This window comes from Sapajus apella, unplaced genomic scaffold (genome assembly GCF_009761245.1).
Source record: "Sapajus apella isolate SASKATOON/1434 unplaced genomic scaffold, GSC_monkey_1.0 scaffold62, whole genome shotgun sequence".
NCBI lineage: Eukaryota > Metazoa > Chordata > Mammalia > Primates > Cebidae > Sapajus > Sapajus apella.
In genome coordinates, this window is record NW_022437002.1 from 19,013,873 (window position 1) to 19,032,937 (window position 19,065).

At 41.3% G+C, this 19,065-nt stretch overlaps 1 pseudogene; it reads right to left on the minus strand.

Annotated features, from left to right (window-relative positions):
- The window catches only part of LOC116529103, a 31,834-nt pseudogene extending 18,792 nt beyond the window's left edge, over positions 1–13,042 (minus strand).
- Between the last annotated feature and the right edge of the window lie 6,023 nt (positions 13,043–19,065).

The window sequence follows — 19,065 nt, forward strand, 5'->3', positions numbered from 1 at the left end:
GAGACCTCTGTTCTGTTCCATTGGTCTATATCTCTGTTTTTGTACCAGTACCACGCTGTTTTGATTACTGCAGCCTTGTGGTATAGTTTGAAGTCCGGTAGTGTGATGCCTCCCGCTTTATTCTTTTTGCTTAGAATTGACTTGGCTATGCGGGCTCTCTTTTGGTTCCATATGAAGTTTAAGGTGTTTTTTTTTTCAGTTCTGTGAAGAAGGTCATTGATAGCTTGATGGGGATAGCATTGAATCTGTAAATTACTTTGGGCAGTATGGCCATTTTCACTCTGTTGCTTCTTCCTAACCATAAACATGGAATGTTTCTCCATCTGTTTGTGTCCTCTCTTATTTCGTTGAGCAGTGGCTTGTAGTTCTCCTTGAAGAGGTCCTTTACGTTCCTTGTTAGTTGTATTCCTAGGTATTTTATTCTCTTTGTGGCAATTGTGAATGGCAGTTCATTCTTGATTTGGCTCTCTTTAAGTCTGTTATTGTTGTATAGGAATGCATGTGATGCAATAAAAAATGATAAAGGGGATATCACCACGGATTCCACAGAAATTCAAACCATCATCAGAGATTATTACAAACAACTCTATGCACATAAACTAGTAAATCTGGAAGAAATGAATAAATTCCTGGACACTTGCCTCCTCCTAAGCCTAAACCAGGAAGAAGCTGAAACCCTGAACAGACCCATAAAAAGGTCTGAAGTTGAGGCAGCAATTAAGAGCCTACCACACAAAAAAAGCCCAGGTCCAGACGGATTCACAGCAGAATTCTACCAGACATACAAAGAGGAGCTGGTACCATTCCTTCTGAAACTATTCCAAACAAACCAAAAAGAGGGAATCCTTCCCAAATCATGTTATGAGACCATCATCATCCTGATACCAAAACCTGGCAGAGACTCAACAAGAAAAGAAAACTTCAGGCCAATATCCAGGATGAACATAGATGCAAAAATCTTCAATAAAATTTTTTTGGCAAGCCGATTGCAACAGCACATCAAAAGCTTATCCACCATGATCAAGTAGGCTTCATCCCGGGAATGCAAGGCTGGTTCAACATACGCAAGTCTATAAACGTAATTCACCACATAAACAGAACGAAAGACAAAAATCACATGATTATCTCGATGCAGAGAAGGCCTTTGACAAAATTCAACAGCCCTTCATGCTAAAAACCCTCAATATGCTAGGTATGGACGGAACGTATCTCAAAATAGTAAAAGCTATTTACGACAAACCAACAGCCAATATCATACTGAATGGGCAAAAACTGGAAGCATTCCCTATGAAATCTGGCACTAGACAAGGATGCCCTCTCTCACCACTCCTATTCAATAGAGTCAGCTTTCTAAACTCTTTGATGTGTATCACAAAGCCCTTGGCTTTCTGGCTTTGACTTTTGCCTCCAGCCTTGCTGGCAATTCCACCATCACCCATTTGTTTCAGCTCCAATGCTGCTGCCACCACTGCTGCTGATTCAAGCACCAGCTACACCTGCTCACTCATCTGGACCTGGCACGTGCTCTTTTCTCTAGCCGGAATGCCCTTCTACTCTGCCACGGCGCAGTCACCTCTCCTCAGCTTTCAGGACTCAGCTTTCCTTTAATCTCGTCTGGAATCCTCACAGACATTGGATCCTAGTGACGGTCCATGTAGCCAACCTTTCATTTCAACTGCTTCTAGTAACTCAAAGCAACTGTCTACCACATAAGTATCTAATCTCTGCCCACCTCCTTCTGACAACCATATTTCCCAGCTCTGAGGCAGCTTGCCCTACAGTGAGGCAGGCTCCTTCATTCAGCACAGGCTTACTGCACACACACCATGTGCCAAGTGTGGCTCAGGAACTGCATTAGGACACAGCTATGATCCTTACCTGTGTGGAATTTCCAGTCTAGTTGGGGAGTAAGGAAGATTAGAGGTTGTGCGGTAGGGGATCATTAATATTGAGTTGAAAGGAAGAACAAGCATCTGTGGACCGATTAACAAGTATCTTAGAGCCCCGGCCCAGCCTGCCCTCCCACTCTCCTGTCAACTCCTTCCTACCTCCTGGCTGTGCCCAAAGAGCCAGTGGGAAGGATGAGACGGGAACTGCTGGATGGCTTTCAGCAGCCACTGCCGATGCAGGTAGAGCTGGGCTGCCTTGAGCAGCAGTAGAAGCAGGCACAGCAAGAATGGCATGGGTAGTTTGATAGGAACAGCATTGGATTTGTAAATTGCCTTGGGCAGTATGGCCACTTGAATGATATCGATTCTTCCGATTCATCAGCATGGAATGTTTTTCCATGTATTTGTGTTGTCTTTGATTTCTTTCAGCAGTGTTTTGTAGTTCTCTTTGTAGAGATCTTTCATTTCCTTGGTTAGCTGTATTCCTAGGTATTTCATTTTCTTTGTGGCTATTTTGAATGGGAGTGTATTCTTGATTTGACTCTCAACCTGAACATTATTCGTGTATAGAATAATCTGAAAATGGCTAGATTGTGGTTGTTTTGGGTAATGTGGTATGGAGGTGGGAGAGCTTTTAGTTAAGTAAGAAGCTATATAAACTAACAAGGATGCTAAAATAAAAGTCTCTGAAGTATTCCATGTCTTTTGGACCCTTTCCAGGAACTGTCAACTATTGATCAAAAAAGTCAAGGCATCGTATATTGCTTCTGTGGTCATTATTCCACGATACTTAGATTACTAGTATTCATAAACTTGGGAAGAATCTTTGAGCAAATTTTCTCAACTGTCTGAATTACTTCAGTATATTCATGGGAATTCCATAGGATTTTTGTGTGTGATATATGGTATGCAGTTTGCATAGTATCTACTTCTTTGTAATCCAGTTGCTGTTAAGAATGATGTACTTTAAAGAAAAAGAGAAAACTGCATCACAGTCCCATTCTCCAGTGTCCATGCAATGAATTACTGAGCATTTGGGAAGCAGCATCAAGTATATTACAGGCATGATGTGAAACTGTTGATCTTTGACCTGTGATCAAAATTGAACCATTGTGCAGTTTGGCTTCTTTTTGCTTCCAAATATGTAGAATTTTTGTTGATGATTAATTTGCAAGACTAACTTTGAGAGTGTAACAGTTTTGAAGAAAACATTGAATGTTTTTCAAATGAAGGGGCTTACAGAATGTTACAATGTTATTAATATAATTTGGCTTTTGTTATGCAAATTGTTAACACCAGCTATTAAAATATATTTTAGTAGGAAAAAAAAGGAAATGCTCCTGATTTTTGTACATTGATTTTTATTTATTTATTTATTTTTATTATACTTTAAGTTCTGGGGTACATGTGCAGATCTTGCAGGATTGCTACATGGCATGTGTATGCCATGGTGGTTTGCTGCCTACATTAGGTTTTTCTCCTAATGTTATCCCTCCCCAATTTCCCCACCCCCTGCTATCCCTCCCCTGGCCTTCCAAACCCCAACAGACCCAAGTGTGTGATGTTCCCCTCCCTGTGTCCATGTGTTCTCCTTGTTCAACACCTGCCTATGAGTGAGAATATGCAGTGTTTGGTTTTTGGTTCTTGTGTCAGTTTGCTGAGAATGATGGTTTCCAGATTCATCCCTGTCCCTGCAAAGGACATGAACTTGTCCTTTTCATGGCTGCATAGTATTCCATGGTGTATATGTGCCACATTTTCTTTATTCAGTTTATCCTTGATGGGCACTTGGGTTGGTTGCATTTTGTATCCAGAAATGTCGCTAAAATTGTTTATCAGTTCCAGGAACCTCATGACAGAGTCATTAAGGTTTTGTAAGTATAGAATCATATTGTCAGCAAAGAGATATAGTTTGAACTCTTATTTTTCTATTTGGATGCTTTTACTTCTTTCTTTTGCCTGATTTCTCTGGCTAGGACTTCTAGTTCTATGTTGAGTAAGAGTTGTGAGAGGGAGTTTCCTTGTGTTGTTCCAGTTCACTGGCAATGGTTCCACCTTTTTTTTTTTTGAAACAGAGTCTTGCTTTGTCACCCAGGCTGGAGTGCAGTGGCATGATCTTGGCTCACTGCAACCTCCGCCTCCTGGGTTCAAGTGAGTCTCCTGCCTCAGCATCCTGAATAGCTGGGATTACAGGCGCATGCCACCGCACCTGGCTAATTTTTGTATTTTTAGTAAAGACAGGGTTTCAGCATGTTGGTTAGGCTGGTCTTGAACTCCTGACCTCATGATCCACCCACCTCAGCCTCCCAAAGTGCTGGGATTATAGGTGTGAGTCACCACACACAGCCGGTTCCACCTTTTGCCCATTTAGTATGATGTTTGCTTGGTTCATCATAGATGGCTGTTATTATTTTGAGGCATGTTCTTTGGATGCGTAGTCTGTTGAGGGTTTTTGTCATGAAGGGATGTTGGATTTTATCAGAAGCCTTTCTGTGTCTATTAAGATGACCATCGTATGGTCGCTTTCAATTCTGTTTATGTGGTGGATCACTTTTATTGATTTATATATTTGAGCCACCTTGCAACCCACAAGTACAGTCTACTTGATCATGGTGAATGAATTCTTGATGTATTGCTGGATTCGGTTTGCTAATATTTTATTGAGGATTTTTACATTTACATTCACCAGTGATACTGGTCTGAAGTTTTCTTTCTTTGTTATGTCTTTGTCCTCCCTAAATATGGAAAGTCTTGCAGTAACAAGTTTACCATTCCTGACTGGCTTCTATTTTAAAGAAAAGACACCAGAAACAAGGCCAAGTTTTCAAAATCACTTTATATTAATGGATGAAATAATCTTAACCCAAATAATAAATACTAACTTTACCCCAAATGGAGCTGGTTAAGGTGATGGTTTGTTATTTGTGTAAGGCTTAGACATTTGTGATTAGAGGTACAATTCTTGTTCTTACCAATATATTGGTTGTTATTCAACTATTCTTAGTTATTTCTATTTAATTAGCCATACCATTCTTAATATTGATTGTACACAAAATTTTAAGACATATACAAATTTGAGAAAGACCTACTGTTAGTTCCCCCTATGGCCTGCTACAACTAAGTAGAAATGCTGTCTTCAGGAATCATAATCATTAGCTTCCTCTATATTATTATTTATAATTGCATCAGTCTAGTCTCTTACCTTACATTAACAATATTGATTCTCTTGCCTATGCCATCTCCATTAATCAATAAAAGCTTGGGGACATTGTTTACTTTATCAGTATCAAGCTTAGCTGCATACTCCATGCTAAGATCCAGATGAGCTTCAAATTTAAGTTATTCCATCTTAAATTGGGGCATGAGGCGCAGCCACACAATTTCATATGTAGTAAGTTTACCAATCACTTTCCTATCAGTTATATTAATAAGTGGGTCATTTACACTATCAGCTCTTATAGTTATCTAGGGATAGTTATGATTAATTTTTTTCTCATGGTCACTTACCATAATATGATTTATTTCAACTTTAAAAGAAATTACTTGAGTACTCTCGTAGACTTAACTGAAGGAGAAACATAATGTGTATTGGGCTTTAATATGAAATATGCAGCAGGGTTATTTGCCTATTCTTCTTGCCTGAGTATGCTAACATCATTATGATAAATAGTCCTACAACAATTTCATTTTAGAAGGATTTTATAATGTGTATATTTTAGAAACCTAAACAATTAACTTTTCTATTATGACTTTACTGCTTACAATTTTATTCCTTTGAGTATGAGTATCATACCCATTGCTTTACTCTGGCCAACTCATACATTTCCTATGAAAGACTTTACAACCACTAACCTTAGCTCTATATATGTAACATGTTTCACTCTCCATTATATTATCACCTATCCCACCACAAACATAAAAAAAAAGTTTCTCTAGTATTAAGCTAATGATATTTAGATGAGATTTTTCACTTAAATTGATAGTGTAATGGGTTGAGGCCTTTTGAATGTTGGTATGGGGCAAATATATTTTCCATGGGGAAGACTATACTATAGTGGGAAAGATAATGACCCCAAAAGATAACGAGTTCTAATTACTAAACCTGTAAATGCTATATTATTTGAGAAAGGTCTTTGCAAATGTGATTAAGTTAAGGCTCAAGATGAGGACATTATCCTGGATTATCAAGGTGGGTCCTAAATGCAGAAGAAGATATGACACAAACAGGGATGGCTAAGAGAAGACGGGGCAGAGAGAGGTTTGAAGATGCTGACCCTTGAAGATTGGAGGGAGGCAGCCATAAGCCACAGAATGCTGGTAGCCAACAGAGGCTGGAGGAGGCAGGGATTATTCTCTGAACTCTGGAGGGAGCATATTCCTGCTGATACTTAGGTTTCAGCCAAGACAGTGATTTTGGGCTTTAGGCCTTTAGAACTGTGAAATAATAAATTTCTTTACTTCTCTTCTCTTACAGACAATGTATCCTCTACATTGCCCAGGCTGTTTTTAAACTCTTGGGTCCAAACAATCCTCCTGCCTCAGCCTCCTGAGTAGCTAGGACTAAAGCATGGGTCATTGCACCCAGCTCTGTCATTTTAGATCACTATGTTTGTGGCCATTTGTTACAGAAGCTATTGGTAGTAGAGATGAGGTGTGTAAAAAAATACCTAAAAATGTACAAGCAGCTTTGGAATTGAGGAGTAGATACAGACTGGAAGAATTTTGAAGTGCATGATAGAGAAAGTCTACACTGTCTAAACACACGATTGGTAGATACAGGGAGGTTGAAATGCTTCCAATGAGGTCTCTGAGGGAAGCAAGCAGCATGGAGGGAAAAGCTTATATGGTTTTGTTACAGATAGTTAGGTATGAGCAGGGCAGGAGAGGGCTCTCCCCAACCCACTAGGAATGGCAGGTGATGGTTCAACAATTATCACATTGCCTCTCTAAAAATGATAATTCGGCAGCCAGTGCCTAGGAGCCAGAGAGAGACAATCTCCTGATAATCCACAGCTATTAACATTAAAGTGTTAATTGAAAGCAGATGCCAAGGAGAAGAACCTTCCTGGGCATGTGCACTCAGAGACAAAATGGCAAAGTATGATCTTCCAGGTACACACCACTAGAAAAAGAAAGAAAGCCTCAGATGGGCATGTGTACAACTCCCGAAACACACTGCGTGTGCTCAGTTCCCAAGGTTAAGGAGGGCACTGCACATGCGGGAAGCATTCCCCAAGGGAAGAATCATGGGAAACTTATGCAGTTCTAAGATCAAGGTTCAATGTGCTCTCTGACCTTCAGGTGCCCACTTGACTATCTTCCAAGAGAATGTTCCTTTCTTTGCTGTTCTAAGGCCTTTTAAAAATAAACTTACACTCCTTCTATGAGACTTTTCTTGGTCTCTTTTTCTGCTTTATGCCCCTTGGTCAAATTCTTTCTTCTGAGGAGGCAAAAACTGAAGTTGCTGCAGACACATGCGATATGCTGCTGGTAACTCGGGGTAACTTGGATACCTGCCACTGGTAATAGTTTGATGAATATTCATATCTAGAATAGAATGTTAGCAGAAATAGGAACATTAAAGGTGCTTCTGTTGGGGACTCAGAAGAAAATGAAAGACATGTTGTTGGAAACTAGAAGAAAGCAACTCTTTATCTAGATTGTTCTAACTTTTACAACTCCAGTCCATGACACGATGTGGCAAGAGAGATAAGCAAAATATCACCATTGGATACTACTCATCAAATACCTAAATGCCTTATGAAAGGCAACCTCATAGAAGACAAGGTTCCGCGTAAGCATGTATTTGATACCTTATAATATTTTAGTCAAATTAAGGAGGATTTTAGGATTGAATGGTTGCTTCTAACCACACTAGAGAAAATGGGGAAAGAAAAAGATGAGATCAGGGATTCAAATTCCCAACTCAAACTATGCAGACCCTACCAGTGTCTGAATTAAAATGCAAATTAAATTCTAAACCTTGCAGGATGCCTTCTATTAAAATGAGAACAACTGATTGAAAGTAATAGGAGCCTGAAAATTGGAATGGGGACATATGGGAAGATACCAATAAAGCTGGGGATAACAAACCTCTCAATTCTGCTGAGATTTCTTTGCCAGTTGCTGCGTATATCTATTCCGGTTATGCATTCTGGAACCACAGAAATAACTTCAGGAACAATAACAGCTAGGGGGCAATACCTTGTAGAGCTGGGGTAAAGTTCTCTAGGAGGTTATAAATGTTATGAATTAATGTCCAATATAGGGTACTGTTTCTCCCATAGCCAAGGTTTATGGGTTAAGAATTCCAGAAAGTAGCTCATGCCATGATGTGGCAACAGAGGAAATGAAAATATCAGCACTGGATAGTACGAATCAAATGCCTTTAAAGAGGCAACATTGCAAAAGGAAAGCTTCTCAGTGACCATGAAATGGAAATGGCCCTACTAGTATTACCCTTAGTGATCCAATAGAAAAAATTTTGATTTCCATCTTAAAGTGTTTCTCTCTGTGTGCCTAGAAGTCTCAGTGTCACAGGGAGAAATGCTTTCACCCAGAGAGACCCAAATTATACTCTTGAATTTGATATATATGAAATATAGGAGATAGTATGGGGCATGTCTGAGTACTATTGTGTCCTATAATTAAAGTAAATGGAAAAATACAACAATTCAAATCAGGCAGGACTATTAATGGTCTAGACTCTGCAACAATGAAGGTTTGGGTCACTCTAGTAGGCAAAGGGAATATGAAATGTGCAGTGGAAGAAAATAGTTCTAAATGAGAGCTGTGACCATGTAATCACTGATACAACAAGGACTCTAATTGTTATGATTGTTTCTTAATTATTTTGTTATGAATACGTTTGGGAGCTGTAGCACTGTGTGAGGCAGGGCAAGTCTCAGTGGCACACGCCATGGAGCTTCCCTCTCTTATCGCATTCACATCCAATATAAGATATATTAATAATAGTTAATTTTACATCACAGTATTTAAGTTACAGAATTATAGAGGAGAAAAGCAAACATCACCCAATGACTATGCATTGTGTTGGTGACAAAAAGGTTAGTGTGTTTTCAATTGTATATTGGACAGTTGGCAAAAGTATGACTGTTATAGTTTTAATTTGCATGCTAGTTAGGCTTAAGTGGATACGTATGTATAGGTGCCAAGTTGCTAAGAGTAAAATATGACATTTAGTTTTATATGTCAACTTGGATGGACTGTATTACCTACCTATTCAATTAAATACTACTCAAGATGTTGCTGTGAAGAGATTTGTAGTTGTGGTTAACGTCGACAATCAGTTGACTTCCAGTAAAGGAGAATATCCTTGATAATCTATGTGGATCTAATCCAATTACTAAAAACCTGGAGAACAAAGCTCAAGGAACTACAAAATTGGAGAAGAGAAAAGGGATTTTCTCTAGAACTCCTGAAATACCTTGGATCTGCACCAGGAAAACCCAATTCAGATAACTGACCTCAAGAACTATAAGACTCTTAAGTTTCTGTTGTTTTAAGCCACTCATGTTGTGGTACTATATTACGGTGCCAACAGAAAACTCGTATAGGACAGATAAGCCGGCAGAAGGAAGATAGGTCTACGGGCAGACAGGCTGGAGGGCAGGAAGAAAATCAGGATTTGAGTGGACAGTCAGGAATGCAGGTGGGTAGGACACAATTAGACAAGTACATAGGAACCATAGAGAAAATGAAAGAGAAGAGAAGGCAGACTAGAGAACAGTAGATAGAAGAACGGGCAGGAGGGAAGAAGGGCAGGTAAGCAGAAGTGGGATGTGGGCAGTCAGGCAGGGGATGGGAGCAGGGGACGGAAACGGGATGCTAGGTGGAGGCCCTCAGAGCCAGTCCTTGTCCCCACAAGGGTTAGATAGCCTCCTGCAACTCAGAGGCAGAGGTTGCAGCTTGAAAACTGGTAGAAAGAGGTCTCATTCAACCATCTCCATGGAGGGGCCCAGGCAAACCCCTGCACAGCATCTGGCCCCTAATATCTCAGCTTCCAATACCTGCCCTGCCTCACACAGTGCTACAGCTCCCATCCCTGACCACACACCCACACCCACACTCATGCTGAACTCTACTGGTGGCTCAGATGGGGGCAGTAGAGTCCCCAGCCTGAGTGTCTTTCAGCTCCTGTATCTGCACCTTCTGCCTGAGGGGTCAGGGCAGGCTCCTTTAGCTGTACCTGGAAAAGGGTGGGTGATAAATGGAGGAGATGGAGCCTGTGTGCTGATGGGTGAGCTGGCAGGTGTGGTGTGTCCAGTGGGCAGCAGGGGTCAGGCTGTAGATGGTGTCATTCTGGTGAAAGGCATTTCTTATAAGAGGAAAAATCCCCAGGTTGTTCGGATCCCCAGTGGCCTGGATGTTGGACTGAGAATTCCTGAAACATAGGGTGCAGAAGAGACAAGAGTCTGGACTGCCTCTGACTTGGAGGTGGAGTGTTGTCTGGGTGGAGATGGCCTCAAGTAGTGGGAACAGGCAACTCTGAGGCCTTTGTCATTTCTATATTATATCCCTTGATTCTCAGACATTTATAAGAAGGCATGAACAGTCTGGTTATATGTGAGCTAGGATTCAGGGGTCTGTGTCTGAGTCATGGTTTGTTCTGGTTTGGAATGGAGCTTGGTCAATAGCTGCATCATCCTTCAGGGGAGGGGAGCCTCCAAACTGCCCCACAAGCCCTTCATGTACATCCATTCTAGTTGGATAAAGAAGGACCCTGACCTTGAAGCATTATCACTGACCTGTCCAGCTGAAGGCTGCCCTGGTGGCTGAAGGCACACTTCATTATGGTGTCCAGGGTCATCAAGATGGACTGAAAGACCTCCAGAAGGAAGTCTTGGCTGATGAGCTCCTCCCATTTGTCCTGTGGTGGGAGGGGACATGGACCTCCTTAATTTTCTCAGAAGTCCTTTGTTAATAAGGCTTAGCTTTTCCCTGTATCTGAGATTTCCTGTTTAGATTTTTCTCTAATTGCAGAGAAGATGCATTATAACATATTAACTGGAAATCAAGTGTTTGTAAAATGACATCTGTACTCTCAAAAACTGTATTGCAAAATTAAAACTAGCTTCTCATATGATCAGAATTAACTTTTGGATATTGTTAACCTGTGTAATCACTTGGTTGATGAGAAATGTATATATATATATATATATTTTTAGAGGATAAAAACCAGGAGGACTCTTCAGTGTTCCGAAAGCAGAAGTAGACCTGAGTGATTGTGGAAACCTCAGCATTAGGGAGCAAATATATCAAGGCAACAGGAGTCTAAGAGGACAGTATGGGCAGCCCTAGTGTAGGGACATGGGGCCCTTCAATTTTTTTTCATTCAACAAACAACTGCTGAGTAGAGTTAGATAAGAAATAAGAGAGTCCTGATCGTATGGTAGGTTCTGGCTCTGATAATGTAGATCTGGTGTCTATTTTACTCCTTACATGGCTCAAATCCATGCAGAAGTTCTGGGCCCCAGGTCAGAGCCTGGGTTGCTGATATCCGGACCTATGCACCCTGCCACTGAAGCTGCCATTGCTCAGGCCAGCCAGGGGAAGTGCATCCTGCTGTCTAGCATAATCAACCACTCTTCCAGGTTATTGTGCTAGATATTTCAAAGTGGGAGAAGGAGGACTCATGTTGTTCCATGTGGCTGTGCCTGTGGCTGTCTGTGGGACAGAGGATTGAGAGTGAAATTGGTGAGAGTGTGTGCTGTGAGTGGGTGTGTGGAGGAGAGAGAGACATGGACTCACAAGCATCACTGGCATGGAGTCTGCCATGAGCCCCACATAGGGCTTTAGAATGTCACAGTGGAAGAGGGGTCAGCTTCTGCCAGTGCTAGAACTAGGTGTCCCTATTCAACAGGAGCAAACCTTACCTTGGTATACAAATGGATGTGTATATGTGGGGTGGGGTAGGGGTAGGGAGGTGAGATCCCAGGGACTAATGGACACAATTTGGGTGGGAAGAGAAGGTGGTTCTTGCAGGGAGAAAATCCAGAAGATACATCATGAGCAAATATTTTTAAAAAGTCACGTGCATTTCAAACATGACTTTGCTAATTGGGTGTGTACATCCATATGCTTGTGACAACTGTGAGATAAAGGTTGAAGAGGAGTTGGGGAAGGTCAAGGAAGGACTTACATAAGTGTTAGACTGAGCATGTCTGGAGAGAACTCAGAAGTGGAAGAACCTCAGGAGGGCTCACACCAGCATTAGGAAGGGGGAAGGTCTTGGCAGAAGAAGGGCGATGAGGCTTGATTTAGGGATAGGGTCATGACAGTGGTGTTGTTCACCTGTTGTTCTCCGTGAACCTAGAGACAGCGCTTGGCAAACCTAACTGGCAAGAGGACTAAAGACCTTGTTTACAGCTATGTTCCAATCCAGGGATCCAGGAATCTGTAGGGACCACTAACCTTTGGGTCACAAAGTTGAGGAAAGGCTTTAATAGGATCCTGGGAACTGCCAAATAAAGTAGCCCTGGAGGCAACTGTGGTTCAGACCATGAGCTGCTATCAGTTCTTGGTGGCTCTCAATTGGCAATTTGTCCTGTGTCACCTTTCACTTGCCTCCCATTCTCTTCTGTCTCTGTCGTGAAGGTCAATGTGAGCTCAGGCAATCAGACTCAATGTTCCAAGAGTAGAACACCCAGAAGGCTAGGAAGCTGAACTGCTGAAAAATATAGGCTGAGTCTTCAATAACAATAAATGAGACAAGAGTCGTGGGTTTTTCTACATTGGTGGTGGTTTAGTCAACTATGGCCTAGGACAGGCAACAAGTAGAGGTTCCAAATCCAAGTCAGTGTAGATACAAAATTTGTTTTACGGATCTGGGGCAATTTACATTTCTGATCACCTCAATTTGCTTAAAAAAGAGAAAGAGAAGAAAATTAAGAAATACAGTGCAAACAACAATTTTAAATGCTCAGAACTAAGTAAATATTGTTGGACATATGCTGAGTTGCAGCCTAAGGGAATGATTGGTAAAATGTTTAGGGCCAATGGCTGAACTGACACATTCTTCTGAAATTTTGCAGACTCGAGGGCATGCACCCAACAGGAAAGGGCTGCTGCAGCCAGGATGGGGTTTCACGCTCACCTGATCTCCCCATGATCGTCTTCATGTAGTCAGTCATGCAGTAGGAAGTGGGCTCTGCTCCGCCATAGCCAATGTGGACAGGTCCTTGGGACTCTCTTTACCTATTTCAAAATTTGTTTTAGTTTTTGGTCATTTTGGAGCTGTCATGAATGGAAAGACAGATCAATGAAGACATTTGCTTAGTTCTAGTCATTGGAATGGAGGGACGGGCAGGTCGACTTCAGGGATATTATTCTGGATCTATCTGCATAAGTTAGGGACTTGGAACCACTTTCATGGCCTGGGCAGCAATTGAATCTTTTTCTGTCTCCCCAGGACTTTCCCTGAGCCTGAGTCTGTGCCCCTGTTGGGTAAACTGTATGGCTCAGAGAAGCTACAGGTATCAGAAACCTCAATTCCCTGCAATCTCCTTCTTCTTTTCTCTGTGTTCAATCCACATTCCCTTGGTAAGTACCTCTCCATGTGGCCCCCTACCTTGATTTGTGCCCCCACTTAGTGCTGACAGTTAAGTGGTGGTTGGACACTGTCTTTTCACCCCTTACTGTCCCAGGAGTTTCTCCTTTTCCTCCTTTCTTTGTCTCTCCACACACTTATGCTAATCATCCCACTATGCCAGGCTCTTGCTGGGTGCTAGAGCACAGGGTGGGGGTGATAAGCTCTGCTCCAGGAACTCAGAGTTCCAGTGTGTGGGAGGAGAGCCAGGAGGTCAGCACACATTGTTCAATGGTGCAATTTCAATATCAGTAAGCTTTGCCAGCTGGACATCATTCAGGTCATCCTCATGAGGATCCACGTCCTCTTCACATGTACCCATTTGGGTTTCAGCTCCAAAACAACTTGCTCTTGCTCTGGAAATTCCTTCAGTCTCAAGTAAAGGGAGCCAATTTATCCCTACACCTGACCTCACCCATCTAGGTCATAAGAATGAACTCTTTTCTTGCAGCCTGACACGTCCTGACATTTCTGCTGAAGGTTTTCATCGACCATGACCTCCACAGGGCAGGGATTCCTCAGATGGGTTCCCATGCTTCTGGGAAGGTTTGGGGCCAGGCAAAGAGAATGACATTGAGTGCTTGAGCAGGGAAACATCTAGAAGTCTTTTTCCTTGAGAACAATTCAGGTTGTTGGGGGTGCTCGGCCTGGAGAAGAGGAGACTCAGGAACAAGCAGGCATCACCCTCCATGGACAATAAACAGCACAACACACCTCAGATCTGCAGAAGAAGGGCTTAGGTGACAGAGCTGAGGACCAGAGGCTGCAAATCTTAGAAAGAGTCAGCGCCCCTTGGCTGGGATGAGCTAGGACTGTAGAGGTAGTTTGGACGTGCCTTTGAGACCATGTGCTCTTCACATAAGGCTTTTCCCTATGACGGCTGGCCAGGCTCCCAGAACCCAACCCTCCACGCCCCCCAACTCCTCTGTCCAGCTTCTTACTACCTCCTGTTGTGCCCAAAGAGTTAGAAGGAGGGAGAGAACAGGAACTGCTGGAGAGCCTTGATTTATGCCCACCGCCCCCTTAGTGCTGACAGTGCCAGCAGCAGTTAGAGCAGGGCTAACTTGAGCAGCAAGATAAGCAGGCCTAGCAGTGAGTCTGCTTGGAGGATCCCTGAGATGCAAAACCCTGGAAGAAAACCTAAGCAATACCATTCAGGACATAGGCATGAGAAAAAGACTTTATTACTAAAACACCAAAAGTGATGGCAACAAAAGCCAAAATTGACAAATGGAATCTAGTTAAACTTAAGAGCTTCTGCACAGCCAAAGAAACTATCATCACGGTGAACATGTAACCTACAGAATGGGAGAAAATTTTTACAATCTATCCATCTGACAAAGGGCTAATATCCATAATCTACAAAGAATTTCAAGAAATTTACAAGAAAAAAAAAAACCCCATCAAAAAGTGGGAAAAGGATATGAACAGACACTTCTCAAAAGACATTTACGTAACTGACAAACATGAAAAAAAGCTCATCATCACTGGTCATTAGAGAAATGCAAATCAAACCACAATGAGATACCGTTGTAGGTTTTAAGAATGCATTAGGTGTTTGTCCTAATGCTCTCCCTCCCCTTGCCTCCCCACTCTCCAACAGGCCTCAGTGTGTGATATTCCCCTCCCTGTGTCCATATGTTCTCCTGTTCAACCCATACTTATGAGTGAGAATATGCAGTGTTTACTTTTTTGTTTCTGTGTTAGTTTGCTGAGAATGATGGCTTCCAGCTTCATCCATATCCCTGCAAAGGAAATGAACCCATTTTTTTTTCCCTATGGTTACATAGTATTCTGTAGCGTATATGTGCCAAATTTTCTTTATCCAGCCTAACATTGATGGACATTTGGGTTGGTTTCAAGTCTTTGCTCTTGTAAATAGTGCTGTAATAAACATATGCATGCATGTGTCTTCATAGTAGAATAATTTATAATCCTTTGTATATATACCCAGTAATGGGATTGCTGGGTCAAATGGTATTTCTGGTTGTAGATCCCTGAGGAATTACCAAACTGTCTTCCACAATGAGTGAACTAATTTACACTCCCACCAACAGTGTAAAAGTGTTCCTATTTCTCCACATCCTCTCCAGCATCTGTTGTCTCCTGATTTTTTCAATGATCGCCATTCTAACTGGGGTGAGATGGTATCTCATTGTAGTTTTAATTTGCCTATCTCTAATGACCAGTGATGATGAACTTTTTCCCTTATGTTTGTTGGCTGCATAAAGGTCTTCTTTTGAGAAGTGTTTGTTCATATCTTTCTCCCACTTTTTATGGAGTTGTTTTTTTCTTTTAAATTTGTTTAAGTTCCTTGCAGATCTTGCATATTAGATTTTTATCAGCTAGGTAGCTTGCAAAAGTTTTTTCCCATTCTGTAGGTTGCCTATGCACTCTAATAATAGTTTCTTTTTCTGTGCAGAAGTTATTTAATTTAATTATATTCCATGGGTCAATTTTGTCTTTTGTTGCCATTGCTTTTGGTGTTTTAGTCATGAGATCTTTGCCCTTGCCTATGTCCTTAATGGTATTGCCTAGGTTTTCTTCTAGGGTTTTTATGGTTTTGAGTTTTACATTTAAGTCTTTATTCCATCGTGAGTTAATTTTTGTATAAGGTGTAAGGAAGGGGTTCAGTTTCAGTTTTCTGCAAATGGCTGGCCAGTTTTCCATATATGACTGACCAGTTTTCCCAACACCATTTATTAAATATGGAATCATTTCACCATTGCTTGTTCTTGTCAGGTTTCTCAAAGATCAGATGGTTGTAGATGTGTGGGAGTGTAAATTAGTTTGTTTGTCCTTATTTGTGAAATGAGGCTTACACTGCCCTGAATTTTACAGAATGGTCTGGAAAACTGAGACATAAAATACATGTAAAAGTGACATATTAAGTAAGCTCTTATAGTTTCCACTTCCTGGTACTCAGGAGTGAGTTTGTAAAAAATTACAAGTCTAAGAGTCAATTTGCCCAAAGACCCATTGTATCTAACAAAAAATAAAATCTTTTGCTTAGTCTTCCTACTTATTTCTATACATTTAAACATTTTTTTCCTGTGTTTTGTGTTTGCTGTTGTTCTGTAGCAGAACATAAATATGTAGTTACCAGTTTTCAGCTTCATTCTAGGAGAAAGGCCACCATACCATTTTCTCAATGGTCGCCTGTTGTGGCTGGCTTATTTGGAGTTTGTCATTGTTTGTTTTTTAAGTGAAAGAAAGCTTATTAGGAAAGTAAAGGAATAAAGAATGGCTACTCAATAGGCAATGCAGCCCCAAGGGCTTCTGGTTGCCATAAATTTTGGCAAATTTATGACTCACTATATATGTGTGCATAATGTCAGGAGGTGGTAGGTGAGAGATCTTAGGATGCATTGGAGGCACCATATGATACAGAAGACAGACTTTGGGAGCCACATATGACCAAGGTCAAGTTACTTCATTTCTCAGGCTTCAACCTTTTTTTTGTAAAGTGGAAATAGTGAAGCCTACTTGGGAGAATGGAGATAGCATATGTAATGTGCCTGGCACATAGTAAGAGTTCAGTCTTATTTGATATTATTATTATTCCAGATAAGAGTCTAACTTGGCAGAAGTTGATGTGTCTGTTACACCATAAGCTACGTTACTTATGTGATGCTCAAACAAAATTATTCTTTTTGAAATGCACCCAAATTGGACAAATATGAGAATTCTTCTCCACATCCTCTCCAGCATCTCTTGTCTACTGATTTTTTAATGATTGCCATTCTAACTGGCGTGAGATGGTATCTCAATGTGGTTTTGATTTGCGTTTCTCTAATGACCAGTGATAATGAGCTTTTTCTCATATGTTTGTTGGCTGCATAAATGTCTTCTTTTGAGAAGTATCTATTCATATAATTCACCCACTTTTTGATGTGGTTGTTTGATTTTTTCTTGTACATTTGTTTAAGTTCTTTGTAGATTCTGGATATTAACCCTTTGTCAGATGGGTAGATTGCAAAAATTTTTCCCCATTCTGTTGGTTGCTGGTTTACCCTAATGATAGTTTCTTTTGCTGTGCAGAGGAAACCATCATTCTCAGCAAACTGACACAAGAACAGAAAACCAAACATGGCATGTTCTCACTCATAAATGTTTGTTGAACAATGAGAACATATGGGCACATGGAGGGAAACATCACACACCAGGGCCTGTCAGTGGGGTTAGGGGCTAGGGGAGGGAAAGCAGGGAGTAGGGGGATAGGGAAGGGACAGCATTAGGAAAAATACCTGAAGTAGAAGATGGGGTGATGGATGCAGCAAACCATCATGGCACATGTATACTTATGTAACAAACCTGCACGTTCTGCACATGTACCCCAGAAATTAAAGTATAATGAAAAAAGAAAAAATAATAATTAAGGCATTTGACTTCCTATTGAGGAAGTTAATAGTTTAACTTATTATGCAAAATAATAATTTATTTAATCCGATGTTAAGCAAATAAACTCTTTCATTAGTTGGGGAAGTGTGAAGTTTAAATGACTGTATTGACCTCAATTAATTAAGAGATGGAATCTACTCTGTTGCCCAGGCTGGAGTGCAGTGGCACACTCTCACCTCATTGCAACCTCTGCCTCCTGCCTCTCCTGAGGCAGAAGAATCGGTTCAAGCAATTCTCCTGCCTCAGCCTCCCAATTAGCTGGAATTACAGGCACCTGCCACCATGTCTGGCTAATTTTTGTGTTTTTGGTAGAGATGGGGTTTCACCGGTTGGCCAGGCTGGTCTCATACTCCTGACCTTAGGTGATCTGCCCCCCTTGGCCTCCCAAAGCGCTGGGATTACAGGTGTGAGCAACCGCACCTGGCCCTCAATGTCCTCTTAAATTTAATAATTTTGAGTTGGCCCATTTATATTTAATATGCTTCTTTTCCATCTCCTCTGGAGGCTCACACTTCTCCACCCAACATTTTAAAAACTGGGTGGAAAAGGATGAGCCTTTAGAGGAGATGGAACAGAATAACAATTTGGATATATTTAAGGTTTCACTTCCTATCCTTCAAAGGAACTGGAAAGACCAACACAGCTGGTATAGCCTATAGGCCACATGGAGAAAGGAAAAGTGACCTTGGAATTCTCAGTCTGGAGAGAAGGAGCTTAGGGGCAGTCTGTTTTTTTTTTGTTGTTTTTTGTTTTGTTTTGTTTTTTACTTCATTTTCTTTTCTGTAAGATAGCACTAAATCCAGATAACCCATATGGGCTCCTGTAGTTGCAGCAATGAATACATTTTACCATAGTACTGCTTTCCATATCTATCGGTCCTCTCCACCAGACTGTGTGCTGGCCTACCTTTGGTCCATTTTTGTGTCCTGGTATTGCCCAGCATTGGCAGAGGGACAAAGCAGAACAGTGAGAGTCGGGAATGGCTTTATGCTTCCTTACTGAAACTTTTCATTCTCTTACCTCCAGGCTACTGACTGGAGAAAATGATGCAACCATGTGCCAGTGACCTTTTGCATGGAACCTGCTATGCAAATTCTACTAGTTTCTAAGTCTTTTAACACCTGGCTTGCCAATGCCCACCGCCCCCCCAGCAATAACCATAGCACC